Consider the following 13,959-nt stretch of genomic DNA (forward strand, 5'->3'; position numbering starts at 1 on the left):
GTTTCTACTTAGTTGGCTCATCTTTGGTAGCTCAGTATTGAGTTAGCCTCAGCATCCTAAGGCAACGGAATGGAAAATTGATCAGGGTTCTCAGGATCATTAACCTATCCATATAGCATGAAAAGAAGCCCTTCAGCATACCTGTATACCCGTGTGTTTATACTGGGTACTGCTGCTTCTCACAGTAGGTTGGCTCGTAGATTGGTACTGTCGAGGTTCTCACAAAAAAGATGATTTACTCGGTGAAGATGGGCAACCATAGCCAACGAATTGCTTTCCAGTGAGGAGTAATTGCTTTGGGGAGGAGTTGGTGAGAATGAGAAAATTAGGAACTCTGTCTAAGTTTCATTACTACCATTTTGTGGCTAATATGAATGAAACTGTGATGATTGTTAGCCTACCCATTCTCTCCTACTCTCAGCTCTTATTGTCATTAAGTTTTGCTTCTGTCCTGGTCAGCTAACATCCATCGCTGCCACCACCATCCTTGGCTTCAGCATAAATGCATCTTTTCCTTGCATTTATCTGGACCACTGGACTTGAAACATCAACTCTGCTTTCTTGCCACAGGTGCTTCCAGACTGCTGAGTTTCACCAGCAATATCAGTTTTTCTTTTGGGTGTCCAGCATCCGCAGTTCTTTGTTTTATATTATTATGATGGTTATCATTGGGCAACCACCATTAGGTTCTGGGAACGCTACTTCTGACTCCCAAGTGCCTGTCCACTATCTTCAACGCAAAGCTAGGAGTGGGATGGAATACTTTACACTTGCCTGAATGAGAGTATAACTCCCAACGACACACACAACCAAACATCCAGAACAAAGCTGCTAATTTGATTGGCACCTCACCCACTTATTTAGGCATTTACACCCTCCTTGATGATGCACGGTGGCAGTTGTGTTTCACAGACAAGATGCACAACAGCAAAGCTTTCTTTGACAGCACCTTACAAACATGGGACATCTACAACAAGAGTAAAAGCCTTATGGGAACAGCAACACCTACAGATCCCCAACCCAGTTGACATACCATGCTGACTTGAATTATAACTTTGTTTCTTTAGTATCACTGGGTCAAAATCCTGGCAGTCCTTTCTTAGCAGGATCATGAGTGTACTTGTGGCAGATGGACAGCAGCGTTTCAAAATCAAAACTGAATGCTACCTTCCTAGAGCGATGAGGGATGGGCAACAAATGTTGTCCAAGCCAGTGATGCCCCCATCCCATTGAGTAAAAAATGGAGGCTTTAGCCTGCATTAAATGTGCTGGTTAAACAGATGGGAGTTTTGTAAACCTATGGTTACTATTCTCTCCATAGCAGTTCTTGACATTTGTCAGACTGTTTAATAATATCATTATGATATTATCTACTCTCTTTATAGAACATAGAACAATACTGCGCAAAACAGGCACTTTGGCCCTCGATGTTGCGCTGACCTGTGAACTATTCTCAGCTCGTCCCCCTACACTATCCCATCATCATCCATGTGCTTTTCCAAGGATTGTTTAAATCTCCCTGATGTGGCTGAGTTAACTACTTTGGCAGGTAGGGCATTCCACGCCCTTACCACTCTGAGTAAAAAACCTGCCTCTGACATCGTTCTTAAATCTATCACCTCTCAATTTATAGTTATGGCCCCTCATACAAGCTGACGTCATCATTCTAGGAAAAAGACTTTCACCTTCTATCCTATCTAATCCTCTGATCAAACTCTGATCATCTTATATGTCTTTATCAAATCCCCTCTTAGCTGTCTTCTTTCCAATGAGAACAGACCCAAGTGTCTCCGCCTTTCCTCATAAGACCTTCCCTCCAGACCAGGCAACATTCTGGTAAATCTCCCCTGCACCTTTTCCAATGCTTCCACATCCTTCTCGAAATATGGCGACCAGAACTGTACACAATATTTCAATTGTGGCCACACTAGCGTTTTGTATAGTTGCAGCATAATATTGCGGCTCCGGAACTCAATCCCTCAACAAATGAAAACTAACACACCGTGTGGCTTCTTAACAACACTATCAATCTGTTTAGCAACTTTCGGGGATCTATGTACATTGACTCCAAGATCCCTCCGCACATCCATACAACCAAGAATCTTTCTATTGATCCAGTACTCTGCCTTCCTGTTATTCTTTCCAAAGTGCATCACCTCCCATTTAGCTGCATTGAGCTCCATTTGCCACCTCTCAGCCTAATTCTGCAGTTTATCCAAGTCCCCCTGCAACCTGTAACATTCTCCCAAACTATCCACTACTCCAACGACTTTAGTGTCATCTGCAAGTTTACTCATCCATCCACCTATGCCTGCGTCTAAGTCATTTATAAAAATGACAAACACTAGTAACCAGACTCCAGGCTGAATATTATCCATCAACCACTAGCCAGTTTCTAATCCAAACTGCTAAATCACCCTCAATCCCTTGCCTCTACATTTTCTCCAACAGCCTACCATGTGGAACCTTATCAAAGGCTTCACTGAAGTCCATGTATACCACCTAAACTGCCCTACCCTCATCTCCATGCTTGGTCACCTTCTCAAAAACCTCAATGAGGTTTGTGGGACACGACCTGCCCTTGACGAAACCATGTTGACTATCTGAAATGAAATTATTGCTTGCTAGATGATTATAAATCTTATTTCTTATAACTCTTTCCAAAACCTTTACTACAACAGTTAGTGGGCGGCACGGTGGCACAGTGGTTAGCACTGCTGCCTCACAGCGCCTGGAGACCCGGGTTCAATTCCCGACTCAGGCGACTGACTGTGTGGAGTTTGCACGTTCTCCCCGTGTCTGCGTGGGTTTCCTCCGGGTGCTCCGGTTTCCTCCCACAGTCCAAAGATGTGCGGGTCAGGTGAATTGGCCATGCTAAATTGCCCGTAGTGTTAGGTAAGGGGTAAATGTAGGGGTATGGGTGGGTTGCGCTTCGGCGGGTCGGTGTGGACTTGTTGGGCCGAAGGGCCTGTTTCCACACTGTAAGTCTAATCTAAGAAACAGAAGTAAGGTTCACTGGTCTATAATTACCTGGGTCTTCTCCGCTGTCCATCTTGAACAAGGCACAACATTTGCATTCCTCCAGTCCTCTGGTACTAAACTTGTAGATAATAACAACTCAAATATCAAAGCCAAAGGCTCTGCTATCTCCTCCCTAGCTTCCCAAATAAATTCCGTCCAGCCATGGGGACTTGTCTACTTTCATTCCTCCTGGAATTGATAACACCTCTTCGTAACTAACCTAGATACTTTCTGGTCTAATATCTTGTACCTCATTCTTCTCCTCTACAATATTCTCCTTTTCCTGAGTGAAAACTGATGAGAAATGTTCATTTAGCATCTCTTTGATCTCCACAGGGTTCACACTCAACTTCCCACTTCTGTCTTTGGCCCTCTACCTACCCTAGTCATCCCTTTAATTCCCTACATACCTATAGTCAGAAAGCTTTAGGGTTCTCCTTTGTTCTATTTGCTAAAGATTGCTCATGTACTCTCTTTGCTCTTCTTAACTCTCTCTTTAAATCTTCCTAGATGAACTGTAACTCTCCATCGCCTCACCTGAACCATTTTGTGTGCGGCATGGTGGCCCAGTGGTTAGCACTGCTGCCTCACCGCGTTAGAGACCTGGGTTCAATTCCCGACTCAGGCGACTGACTGTGTGGAGTTTGCACATTCTCCCGTGTCTGTGTGGGTTTCCTCCCACAGTCCAAAGATTTGCAGACCATGCTAAATTGTCCGTAGTGTTAGGTAAAGGGGTAAATGTGGGGGAATGGGTGGGTTGTGCTTCGGCGAGTCGGTGTGAACTTGTTGGGCCGAAGGGCCTGTTTCCACACTAAGTAATCTAATCTAATCTAATGTTGCCTCATCAACACACAAGCCTCCTTCTTCTGCTTAACAAGAGATGCAATTTCTGTACCCTTACCTTATCACTTCCTCCCTGCCTGCCAGGGACATATCTATCAAGGACACGCAATATCTATTCCTTCAACCAGCTCCACATTTCCATTGTCTGCATCCCCTGCATTTTGCTAATTCTTGCCTAATCGCATTGCCCCATTGATAACTCTTGACCTGTGGCATGTACCTATCCCTTTCTATCGCTAAACGAAACTTAACTGAATTATGGTCACTCTCTCCAAAGTGCTCACCTACAACTAAATCAAACACCTGGCCTGGTTCATTACCAAGCGCCAGATCCAGTGTGGCCTCCGCTCTTGTCGGCCCTTCGACATACTGTGTTAGGAAACCCTCCTGTACACATTGGACAAAAACTGATCCATCCGACGTACTTGAGTTATAGCATTTCCAGTCAATGTTGGGGAAGTTAAAGTCCCCCATAATGACTACCCTGTTCCTTTCACTCCTTTTTCATTTATTCCTTTTCATTATTTCCTTTATTTTCCAATCCCCTCTTCCACCTCCCTGGAACTCTGTGGAGACCTATGAAAAAAATCTCCAAGAAATGTGACCTCTCCTCCTGTTTCTAACCTCAGTAGAAGAGCCCTCGTCAAAAGTTCTTTCAGCCACTGTTATACTATCCTTGACTAACAAGGCCACATCTCCCCCTCTTTTACCACCTTGCCTGTTCTTAATGAAAGATCTAAACCCTGGAACCTGCAACATCCATTCCTCATCCTGCTCTATCCATGTCTCCGAAATTGCCACAACATCGAAGTCCCAGGTGCGTTCACCTATCGTATTTTGGATACTTCTGGCATTGAAATAGACACACTTCAAACTAACTTGCTGTCTGCCAGCACATTCCTGTGACCATGAAATCCTGTCCCTGTCCTCCCTACTCTCATCCTCCTGTGCACTGCAACTACACTTCAGGTTCTCATCCCCCTGCTGAGCTAGTTTAACCCCACCTGAATAGCACCAGCAATTTCCCACCTAGGATATTAGTACCCCTCTGGTTCAAGTGAAGACCGTCCTGTTTGTACAGGTCCCACGTTCCCAAGAATGAGCCCCAATTATCCAAGTACCTGAAACCCTCCTTCCTGCACCATCCTTGTAGCCACGTGTTCAGCTGATATCTCTCCCTATTCCTTGCCTCACTATCACATGGCACGGGTAACAAACCAGAGATGATAATTCTGTTTGTTCTAGCTCTCAGCTTCCACCCTAGCTCCCTGAAATCCTGCCTTACATCCCTATCTCCCTTTCTACCTATGTCGTTGGTACCTACGTGGACCACGACTTGAGGCTGATCACCCTCTCCCTTCAACACCCCAAAGATATGATCCAAGACATCATGGACCCTGGCACCTGGCAGGCAATGCACCAACCGTGAGTCTTGTTCGTTCCCAACAAACCTTCCATCTGACTATCTAACTATTGAGTCCCCAATGACTAACACGCTCCTCCTTTCCCTCCTTTTCCTTCTGTACAACAGGGACAGGCTCTGTGCCAGAGACCTGGGCCCCACTGCATTTTCAGAGTCACATGAGTTCCCAGTGTCCAGGCAATGGAATAGAGCTAATTAGGGTGAATTTAAAACACTTCTTTTTAACTTGTTTATTTATCTGTTTTCAAGAATACATGTCCATCCAAGTTGGTGCCTCCTTAAATTATTTGTAAATATCCTCTAGTGGCAAAGGCTAATAATGCTTCTTTTGGATCTAGGTGAAGTACACAAAAGTGAAATTTTCACTTTATTCTTTCCATTACTATTTCAAATTACAGCCATCAAGGATGCTAGTCCAGACTGTCTGTCTGTCACCTGTCTCAACAGGATGCCACAAATCCTTCAAGTAACAGATACCTGGGGGTGCAGGTGCATAGTTCCTTGAAAGTGGAGTTGCAGGTAGACAGTGTGGTGAAGAAAGTGTTTAGCATGCTTGCCTTCATTTGTCAGTGCACTGAGTATAGGAGTTAGGGATGTCATGATGTGGTTGTACAGGTCATCGGTGAGGCCTGCTTTAAGAGTACTGCATTTGATTCTAGTCTCCTTGCTATAGGAAGGATATTGTGAAACTTGGAAGGGTTCAGAAAAGATTTCCAAGGATGTTGCCAGGGTTGGAGGGTTTGACCTATAAGGAGAGGCTAAATAGTCTGGGGCATTTTTCCCCTGGAATGTGGGAAGCTGAGAGGTTACCTTTAGAGGTTTATGAAATTATGAAAGGACATGGATAGGGTGAATAGCCAAAGTCATTTTTTTTCCCCCAGAGAAGGGGAATCCTAAACTAGAAGGCATAAGTTCAACCTGAGAAGGGAAAGGTTTGAAAGGGACGTAAGGGTCATCTCTTTTATACAGAGAGTTGTGCGTGAATGGAATGAACTGTCAGGGGAAGTGGTGGAGGCTAGTACAATTATAACATTTAAAAGGTATCTGGATAGATACATGAACAGGAAGGGTTTAGAAGGATATGGGCCAAATGCTGCCAAATGAGAGTGGATTAATTTAGTATATCTGGTTGGCGTGGACGAGTTGGATTGAAGGGTCTGTCTTCTGTGCTGTACATCTCTATGACCAGGAGAGATCCAAGATATTGAAAAAATGCCATATAACATTAAACTTGAGCCACCTCATTGGACCCATATTAACATTTAATTTGAAAGAAAGCAGTTCTGACAGTGCAGTGTTCCTTGGGTTGAATTTAATGCCTGCAATGGTTGCCGTGTCTACTGGCCAGAAAGTTAGCCTGGCAACCCTATCTCAGCCATTTTGGACAGCACGGTGACTCAGTGGCCAGCACTACTGCTTCACAGTGCCACGGACCAGGGTTCGATTCCAGCCTTGTGTGACTGCAAACTCCACACAGACATTCTCACCATATCTGCGTGGGTTTCCTCCCACAGTCCAAAGATGTGCAAGTTCGGTGGATTGGCCCTGCTCAAGTCTCCTTCATCTCATTCCTGATGAAGCGCTTTTGCCCGAAACGTCAACTCTCCTGCTCCTCAGATGTTACCTGACCTGCTACGCTTTTCTAGCACCACACTCTCAATTGCCCATCCTCAATGCCGATAGTGTTCAGGGATGTGCAGCCTGGGTGGATTAACCATGGGAAATGCAGGGTTACAGGAATAGAGTAGGGGGTGGGTCTGGTTGAGATGTTCTTCAGAGAGATGGTGTGGACTTAGAGGGCCAAATGGCCTGCTTCCACGCCATCAGGATTCTATGATTCACTGATTTCCGTGAGGGGATTAAATTTCAACCAGGTAGTTAACTGCATGCCATCAGATTGCTGTGACTTTAAAGGCAGAAATCTCACTTTAGGTACCTGGCAGGTACTCAAAGATGGTAACTCTTCAGTCTCAGCAGTGCATCCGGGAGTATTAGCTGCTGGAGCTGCAGCAGGCCCCTCAGCAGCGGCCATAGAGGTGACACAGAAGTCAGGTGGAGTGACGTCCACTGACTGAGATCAGGAAGGTCAGGCTTCGTGATGCGGAGAGTCATTGTGAAGGGCAGGTTGCTCTTTCAGTGGAGTAGGCCCACTGTGCCCACTGGGCAAGGGGTACCTGATCAGGAGGGCTCTCACTCAGCCATGATGGTACATCTTGCAGCCTCTCCATTTGGCATGAAGACCCCAAAGCTGCAAAGGGTAGCGGTATAAGAATCTCAATTGGCATCCTTTCTGCTTCTAATCTGGATATGAGGGTAGTTGTGCACCTGAACGTATGTGCCCACCTCCCAGGCCACTTCAAATTGCTAATGGATTCTTTTGTGTGTACGTCCCTTTAGTGACATGCTCGAACATGGCGCTTAAAGCAATGTTTCCATGAGTGCAGCCCTTTGGAAAATTATTAGCAAAGCTTTGGGAAGATGATAAAAACTGGGTAATCATAATTTTTAAAATAAAATGCAATTCTAACAGTTCAGGCTTTGCAGTCACCCAATTATAGATCATTGTTAAATGCAAAGTTCCATAGTCAAGTACTTTTATGAAATCTTATTCTATAAGAAATCCAACATGTGATTACATTTTAAAAGGACATGATAAAGAAGCACTTGGCAGAACAGTGCAGGATTGATGATGAGGTGTTTTTCTGTATTTATTTTGAACACATACATGCGAAAGAAAACTGCTTCAATGATAGCTGTCCTTTCAAGCCACAGTTTGAGCTTTAAGTAAGTGAAAGAGCTTGTCACTTTGAACAACTTGCATCTGCAGAACCATAAAAACATTAACTGTTGATAAAGACCTCAGTTGGATGAGTCATAATTGCGCTCAACAAAGAATTTGATTGTTAAAAACCTGGTGTAATGGAAGGAGAGCAACTACAGCAGACCCGCAGAAGCTTTCTCACACAAAGAATTGTATAATTTTGCTTTTATGGCTAATTTAAGATTTTTTTCCAAACTCCCGGTTATTCTGGATCACTGACCTTTGATGTTTACCTCACTCCATTTACTGCAAACAAGCAGTTAGACCAAGGTTCCTGCTGACTCCAGCAGAGGCTATGTCGGTTCCATTTGTCTTTCACTACACACTTCAGGCTCGGTTTATTAAAGAGAATTTCAAAGTGATTTAACCCCTTGAAAGACTGAGTGAAACAGATGTCTGTTGCAGAACATCTTGCAGCACATTCCATTAATAACTTGGTGCCAGCATAGAGCTGACCAGGGATACACATATGAAGAGTCAAAAGGACAAGGAAGTTTAATCTCACTCGGTGCCAAAGTAATGATAATTTACAAGCACAAGATTTCATAACCCACTGCTCTGGCAAAGTTCAGTTTGAAATTTATTTAGTTTTCTCTCATTTCACTGAAGCAGATGAAAAGGAGATTAATTGGTTGTTTGTCCCATTTAGTGTGGGTGACTTCTTGTGTTCAAATGTTTGCCTACGTTGCAACAGTGAATACACTACATTGGATGTGAAATGTGAAAAGGTACACATTCTTTCTTCTGGTTTGCAAAAATCTATATTTCATAAGAGTCATAATGGAGGCAATTCAGCACATGGAGTTCATGCCAGCTCTCTGTTGAGCAATCCAAGCAGTCCCATTCCCCTCAAGCCTATAAGCTTATTGCCATTAAGTACCCATTCAATTTCCTTTTGAAATCATTGATCATTTCTACATCCACCATCTGAGATTGATGCACGGCAACAACGTTCAGAACTGGAAGTCAGTGCCTTGATCAGCATGCATGCAACTTTGAAATGGCTGTGTGTGAGCATAGCCATGCAGCTTGGAGGAAACATTTCTCACTACATTAAAACCTTACTACATTCTTCCTATTCCTTTTATCAGCATCTCATAGGAACAGCTTTGTCTCCCCTGTCTAAACCTGTTACAATCTCATATTTCTTTATCACACCCTCCCTAAGTTCATTTATTGCAATAATAATAGCCTTAATTTGTCTGAACTAACTTGCAGCTAAATTCCCTCATTCTGTAAACTATTTTAGTTAGACATCCATCCTAAAGTGTGTGATCACCAGACTGGTTGCAGAAATCTCTTTGTACCAAACCAGAGCTTTATACAGGTTGAGCATAACTTCCCCATTTCGTGATAAAATTTGAAGTTAATACACTATTTAGACATGCTGTTTCCACTCCTTCCCTTCTGGGAATTCTGTTTTCTCTTTCAGTAATTCTCATTTATATTAGTGAGAATTCAGTAGCTCCATGTCGGTTGTCCTCTGGCAACCCTATCAGCTACAGCTACTATAGGAGCCAAGAGCCAGAGAGGTCTTTTTGTTGACTGCGAATAAGTTTAATGAAGATAGTTAATTAAAATAGTGTGTTCCAATTGGCTGGCTAGCAGGCATCAATTCTCATGAGTGTCCAAATTCTTTGAAACCAATTTGAATATTTGAACAGTACTCCAAACATTCTTCAGGGAGCTCTTTAGTTTGAACCAAGTGCTAATGACTTTAGTATGGGAATAATGGAATGTGGAATCTCAGCTGGGTGATAAAAGGATTTGTCTCTTCAGCTTTTTGTCCTGTATGGTTCAAGTCCAGAGGCCCCTACAACAGCAGTCAAAGTAAAAGCACAGTTTCTGGAAGACTAGTAGTTTAAGTGTGAGCATGATCTTGGGGTCAACTTAGAATGTACAGGGGTTTCTGTTCTTTCTCCATTTGGTTTACTGCTTGGTGTTACACCTCATGGGGTGCTGCAAGTCAAGCCCTGGTGTTGTCACAAAGGTTAAAGATTTTTAAATGTATGCAGAATTTCCCAATTCGTCTGTCTTTTAGACCCAGGTTGACAGAAAACGCAGATCAGGTTTCCAAACATCATAAGAATTGCTATTTATTGCAAGTAACTAGATTCTTGCTACAGATAAACAATTATGAGCCAGTGACGTATAATGTACTAGTTTAGACCTTAACCCACTTATAAAATATTCCTGAAGAAGGGCTTATGCCCGAAACGTTGAATTTCCTGTTCCTTGGATGTTGCCTGACCTGCTGCGCTTTTCCAGCAACACATTTTCACCACTTATAAAACATTCCACTATACACAAATACAGAGAAATAAAGAGATACAAAACAACATGGGTATTTTAGGTAGGAAGGGAAAGACTAGGAAGGCAGTTCAGTGGCCCCTACTCATAGGGTTTGCTGAGATGATTCTTGTGCTGGTCAAAATGATGCTTCTAGATCTACTTTTTCCAAGTACTTGTTTGCTGGAGATACAGGATGGCTTTCACGCTTATAAAAATCTCTGTAAATTAAAAGTCACAGCTTACAGCAACTGCTGAGCAGAAATAAACTGGCTACTTTCAGGTTTGAGATGCTTCTTACTGCAGAACAAACAAAGCTTTCTTTCCAAGGGTCCAGTGGCTTCTGACCTGAACATTCAGTTTCTCCAAGCTATTCACCTGTTTGGGAGCCAATCATGTAATTGTTGGCAAGCAGGAGGCCTTTATCATAAATAACTGGTCAGCTGCGTATTGCCAATCAAATCTCCTTTCCACAATCCCTGGATCCAGCCCATCTGTAACTAGGTTTTTCCCATTGCTTGAACCAATAGCTGTGTAAACAGCATTTACAGTGAGTGTCAAGTAACTTGTTAAGTATAGTATTCCTTCAATGCTCCTCAGCTTTTAAAACATTCTTTTCCCACATTTCAGTCCTGAATCAAAGATGCTGAAATATTAAATGGCCTTTACATTAGGCTAAAAATGAATCAACATTTCTGTCAGATAGAGGTGGTTATTCACCATGTTCCTGCCTGTTAAATTAACATTGGTCTTGACAGCTGGTTTTATGCAGGACTTGGTTGAGTCACACATGCCATATTTCTCAGTTGAAATCAGCTGGTGGGACTTTTGAATGTTTTATTTGCCCACATTTTCCCATGGTCATTGAGCCAGTCAGCCAATGCTGCTTTTGCTGATCACTATCTTGTAATGTCTGTGTTTGAACATGCTCCTCGCACACAAATGTCCACATTAGTTCTTTGCCAAAGGGCAATTGGCTTTAGTTGGATAGAAATTGACAGGACCATGAAGAATTTTATTTAAAAATGCAGTTGAAATCTAAATTTCATTTTAGATTTAAAGTATTCTTCTTCTGAGGGCCCTTGCAGTTTGGATGCATTAGGGAACTTAAAGGGACATCATCTCCAAGGGAAAGTGTGTGGGAACATTTTTGTAGCATCATGAATAGGAAACAAAATGTTACTTTCAGTATTGAGGTATGAAATGTGTCAGATGGTTGTGCTTTTCAACATAATTTGCATCATTATGTACATCATCCAAACATAGAATTTGGTAAGCACTCTATGTGACTAGGTCCCTTTAAAATTTATATCAATGACAGATTGAAAGGCCATTCAATGCACAGGTTGTAAGTTTGCTCGCTGAGCTGCAAGATTTGTTCTCAGATGTTTCATCACTATTCTAGGTAACATGATCAGTGATCCTCTGATGAAGCTTCAGTGAAGGCTCTTGGATGATGTTACCTAACGTGGTGACGAAACATCTGAGAACAAATCTTTCAGCTCAGCGAGCAAACTTACAACCTGAACCGTAACCTGAGCTAAAAGTCTTCACAAAACTCACAAGCCATTCAATGCTTTTTGATTGTTTTGTTCTCCTCTTGGTAGAGCAACCTTTGTGCACCCTTTCCTTTCAGTTAAATGCCTCCTCAGCTCCCTGATGTGACATTGATGTCAGATAGTAGAAAGCTGCAGCAATTTGGAACTACTGTCTACATCTTTCCCCTCACAACAGGAGGCATATAATATGATAGGAGATTTGAGGATCCATATTATAGTTACCTGTTTTAAATATTGGATTCAATCTGAGATAAGATGATACGTATTCAGTCAGCTATCCTATTGTAATGTAAAAGTACATTTCCATCTCCGTGCAAGCTTCCCCTTACTTCAGTTGAGAAGACTTTGGACAGTCACAAATATCCCATAATTTGATTTTTATCTTTTACTGTGGTTTTGAAATATTTCTGCAGTCTTCTTTATCCCTGTTTTTAAAATACATTTGCTTGCTCTTCTTTTCATTTGGTTCTATTTTATGATTTGTTTTTATCACTACTGTTATAACCCATAAGGACTAATCAGAATGATACAAGTTATTATCAGTTTTATGATCCTATTTAATTGGCTAACATGTTGGAAGATGTGAAAATGTGCAGTTTCAGTCAGCTATCACTTGTTTAATTATTAGAATTATTTCAGTATTTATTTAGAGTTTTAGCAAAGCTCTGTATGTTTGAAAATAAATGTACAAACCACTTTTGCAGAAACATAGAAAGTATTGTCAGCTTGGCCTTTAACCCTTTGGAAAGCATTCACAAGGGAAATTTAACAGTCTCTGAAGGAGCTAGGATCAATCAATGACTGATTATGTTCTCATTCTGTGCTGGATTGATCTTTTACTGAACTGATGATAACAGGCCTTTGACTGCTTCAAGAGGCAACCTGAGATGGGCTTTGACAGGATTGGTTGTGACAGGGATCAATCTGAATCCTGCTAAGTGGTGTGAAAGGCAGGCACCCCAAAGATCTGAGAAAGCTACTGAGATTCATTGGGATGCACTTGTGATGGTGAATTTGCTCTTTCCAAAGAAACCTTTTTGTTTTTTTACAAACTGTAACAGAGAACCAATATCAGAATTCAGCGGGAGAACTGAGAAATCAGCAGTTGCAGTCCTTGATCATTTGCAGTTGGTTGGAAAAAAGAGAATGATTTCTTTATGCAGTAATGAAGGTGGCAAAAAAGACAGTGGCAGGGCAGATCAATACAGGAATGACAGATTAGATCAGACACCTCATTTAAGGCAAAAAATACAGAAAACCACTCCAGTTTAATATAGTGCCTTATCAGAATTTGCATCATCATTTTCTGCTTTTTGAAATTGCGCTTGTTAGATATTGTATGTGCCATAAAAGAGAAAATATTGATTGAAAATATACACTTGCCACATGAAAGACAGCCATGCACCAGACAGTTTAAAATTTTAGCCATCATAATGGGTGTCACGATTACCGTTGTACCTGCTTCTCATTGAAACCAGTATAAATGTCACAACAATATTTAGATCATTTGGAAACTTTTTCCTTTTTTTAAATACACCTTGCTGGTCCAGAATCAAACTGGGCTCGAAAGTATCTGATGTGTCTCAGGCAGCAGAGAATACCAATGTAATACTGGATGCTTATTTGCGGGTTAGGTAAACGTAAGCCTCTAGCCTCAAGTTCTGGTCAAAATAAGCAAAAAAAATCAGTTGAATATTATTTATTATAAAGTCTGACGCAAAATATTTTACGGCCCCACTGCGCCAATGGTGGAAAATTGACCAGTTCCAAAACGAAACTGGTCATTGTCCCTGGGAGAGAGGAGGAGGTGTTATTGAGGGAGAGCCAGTGGGCCTTGGATCATTAAATTTTTTTTTTAGATTAGACTTACAGTGTGGAAACAGGCCCTTCGGCCCAACAAGTCCACACCGACCCGCCGAAGCGCAACCCACCCATACCCCTTACCTAACACTACGGGCAATTTAGCATGGCCAATTCACCTGACCCGCACATCTTTGGACTGT

General features: G+C 42.2%; 1 protein-coding gene across 1 annotated transcript in view; it reads left to right on the forward strand.

Annotated features, from left to right (window-relative positions):
- acaca (acetyl-CoA carboxylase alpha) overlaps nt 1-13,959 on the forward strand; it is a 266,712-nt gene that overhangs the window by 222,701 nt on the left and 30,052 nt on the right. The window lies entirely within an intron of this gene.

This window comes from Hemiscyllium ocellatum, chromosome 31, assembly GCF_020745735.1.
Source record: "Hemiscyllium ocellatum isolate sHemOce1 chromosome 31, sHemOce1.pat.X.cur, whole genome shotgun sequence".
Lineage (NCBI taxonomy): Eukaryota > Metazoa > Chordata > Chondrichthyes > Orectolobiformes > Hemiscylliidae > Hemiscyllium > Hemiscyllium ocellatum.